Source organism: Sinocyclocheilus anshuiensis, unplaced genomic scaffold (assembly GCF_001515605.1).
Source record: "Sinocyclocheilus anshuiensis isolate Anshui unplaced genomic scaffold, SAMN03320099.WGS_v1.1 scaffold1507, whole genome shotgun sequence".
NCBI lineage: Eukaryota > Metazoa > Chordata > Actinopteri > Cypriniformes > Cyprinidae > Sinocyclocheilus > Sinocyclocheilus anshuiensis.
The window spans coordinates 110,089-113,321 of NW_015557141.1; the positions used below are offsets into that span (position 1 = coordinate 110,089).

General features: G+C 36.1%; 2 protein-coding genes across 3 annotated transcripts in view; both read right to left on the reverse strand.

Annotated features, from left to right (window-relative positions):
• Positions 1 to 3,233, reverse strand: part of oxsr1b (oxidative stress responsive kinase 1b) — a 73,168-nt gene that overhangs the window by 66,290 nt on the left and 3,645 nt on the right. The gene's annotated exons all lie outside the window — the stretch shown is intronic.
• The window catches only part of myd88 (MYD88 innate immune signal transduction adaptor), a 14,650-nt gene continuing 11,769 nt past the window's right edge, over positions 353 to 3,233 (reverse strand). Inside the window, exon 6 of one of the 2 annotated variants that reach the window (XM_016473185.1) lies at positions 353 to 398. The gene's annotated coding sequence lies outside the window, so the exon portion shown is untranslated. Of the gene's footprint in view, positions 403 to 3,233 lie in introns of both variants that reach the window. The other variant, XM_016473186.1, reaches the window with a different exon arrangement.

Sequence of the window (3,233 nt, forward strand, 5' to 3'; positions counted from 1 at the left end):
GTTAAGTTGTATTTACAACACTGTTCCAGAACACTTCAACCCAAATATTCAGATGTGTGCAGCGCATTTTTATGGAGGACTGTTTCCTGATCCTGGCAGAGTAGACTACAATGCCGGCTGTTCTGACTCTCAGTCTGTAGGTACGTTTTCATATTTAAAGAATTTGCCACTAATGATTCAAAAGTGAGTTTTGAGCAGTGTAGAGTAGCGCTTGTTGCTTGTCGTTTCTCTGATCACAAATGCAGACATGGTTTTATGTTTATGCGGCGTGATGCAACGCAACGTGTAAAAAGACAGTATAAGTCATTATAATCCATAATTATGTCCCCACTGGATGCATTAAACCGCATAAACATTTCATTACACCAAATACACCAAATAATGTTCTTTTTAGCAACATCAACTGTTCCTTTAACAGTTTTTTCGTAGCATTTTTACAATAATTTATAGTTAAAATTACACAAACAAATTTTTTTACAGTGCACATTAAAGAACATCAAACCACATTTATTGCTTGAATTTCATAATAAAATTGACAGAAAACATAAGCTGAGAGTTTCCGATCAAAAGCAACAAAGCTTACTGCAATTGTTGGATAGCGTGCTATAAGTTCTGTTCACGCATCAGCTAAAAACACAGACTAAGAGATTGATCTTGGGATTTAACAATCAATATCGGATCATCAAAATGATGATAGAGAAATCGACATTGTCAACCCAGCCCCAGTGTCCACACAGTTAACATGTTTACCTGTTGTAGCTTATCCACTTAACTGTTTTAGTCATTGATTTTGCATTCGTTCACAAGCCTTATGAGTACTCTCACAAAGTATTGCATTCACCCGAGAACACTATGACTCCCCAACACTATAATAACTAGAGCACATTAGCATTAGTGGTTCGACCACTCAATCGTGTGTTACTGTCTTTACCGTTACTACAGCCTATAGTTTGCTAGCTAGCTAGGCCATCATCATGTAGATGCATATTATAAACATGTATAGCTGTGTACATTCAATTAAGCTGCTAGAGTAAGGTGCCCAGACGTGCCACTTCCCGGGGACATAATCTGCCCAGGATTTGTAAATTGCCTAAAATAACGATCAAAGTATGGCGAGAGTGAATTCGAGTGGCGTGGTTTCAGCACTGACTGTGGACATGCCCCCAGCATTTGAAAGCAGATAATATTTTTATTTTGTTTTTTTATTTACTATATTTTTATTTTTTTATTTGATTTTTATTTGATTTGGCTTTTTTTAGCATTCAAATTTGGCTAGGTGATTAATAACACATTTTTCTGTAGTGTGACAAACTCAGAACACATATTTAATATTGCTTTACGTGGACTTTAAAGTACAGTATGATTACAGCAACAGAAAGAACCAACAGAACTAAAGCTTAAGGTGTCCAACCTTAATCTTGAACTCCAGAAGGTCTACAATCAAACTCGCCTCTAGCATGAACTCCTGTTTTGGCATGTCACGTCACATGCCAGGTTTCAACAAAGAAGCAATTCTGAAGGTGCATGCTAGAGGGCACAACATACCCTCACAGGGACACATACAGAGTCTTTCCAAGAATTTGGGGGTAATAACTAAATCTTTTGAGGAAACTAGAGCCTACAAAAACAAACCAGAAACATTGAGGTCTATATATCGGTGCACTGCTATAAACGGCTTTAAAGGGGTCATATGATGCTTTTTTAAAGATCATTATTTTGTGTTAAATCGCATCATATGACCCCTTTAAAAAGTAAGAGGACTTACTAAAAGACAAGTCCAGACTAAGGCTATATTTTAATTACATTACATTTACATTTTAAAGCTGAGATATCAAAGTAATTCTTGTGAATTCAAATATGTAAAGCATGAAAGATGATACATTTTTCCTCCTGGAGTTGAAATGTTCAAGGTGTGGGGTACTTTAGAGCTGATGAGTCAAAAGAGAAGGCACCACAGACAGGTTTGACCAGTCTCTGTATCTCTCTCTCTCACACACACACGCACACGCACACACGGTTAGACACAGGCTAGGCCCTACTGCGCAGTAGTTTAAAGGAAAAACACTTCTATTTGTTGCGAATTGGGGTCATTATCAAGTACAGTATATACAGTACAGTAGTCAACATTTGAAGTGTATCAAAAAAGTTAAAAGTTGTCCTAAAACAAGAATGCATCTTGGTTTTAGGTTTTAGGACAACTTTGATGAAAGGTTTTGATCCACTTCAAATGTTGACTAGTGTAATATTATTCCATTGTATGTTCAGTCACATCAGTCAAAATGTTTCACAAAATTATTATAATATAAATATTATATTAACTTCACTTAACATATAAACATTGTTTTTTTCGTTTAATAACTAACATTACATTTATTAAATTTATTAAATAAATGATATTACATTTTTCAATTTTATATATACAGTGCCACATTTGTATATACATACATTTGATGTGAATGCGTCTTGTGAGTTGCAGTTGGAGCTGGAGCCGCGAGACATAATACAGCGCATTGCTTGAGGTAGATGTTGTGTTTTGTTAGTAAATGTTTCATTATATTACTAGTGTTGCCTCCTTTGTTCACTATTACACTACTGCATATATTGCATCTGACACTGGTGTCGCTTAGTTTTGTAACGTGAGCCCACACTTTCAAACGTTTCACTCTTGCCGCGATGACGGATTGCATGCAAACACACACCGCACATGTGCATGGATATAACACGTACATCGAGAAAACGTAGGCCACATAATTCAGTGAAGGGAAATGACAAGCAGCAGCTTCTAATTCGTCGTTAACATTGAAGTATACGGAGATAAAACAACGCAAGTACCGGTAAAAATACCGGTTCTCGGTACCCATCCCTAGTTTTATAGTTTGTGCTATAGATGATTCCATTCTATCATCTATTGCACAACTGTACATACAATTTATTTATTTTTCGATTTATTTTTCAATATTTGTCTATTTATATTTACATGTGTATTCTTTTTATGCTCATCTTATTTTTTATTGTCTGTGTGTTGTTGTTGTCTCTGTGTACTGGAAGCTTATGTCACTAAAACAAATTCCTTGTCTGCGCAAGCATACTTGGCAATAAAGCTCTTTCTGATTCTGATTCTGATTCTGATTCTGATCATGCCAGAACCCAGCCAGTGAGTTCTACCACTCACATCGAAGTGGTGGTATTCGTTCAATAATTTCCTGTATGCCCTGAAGCACCATTCATCAATT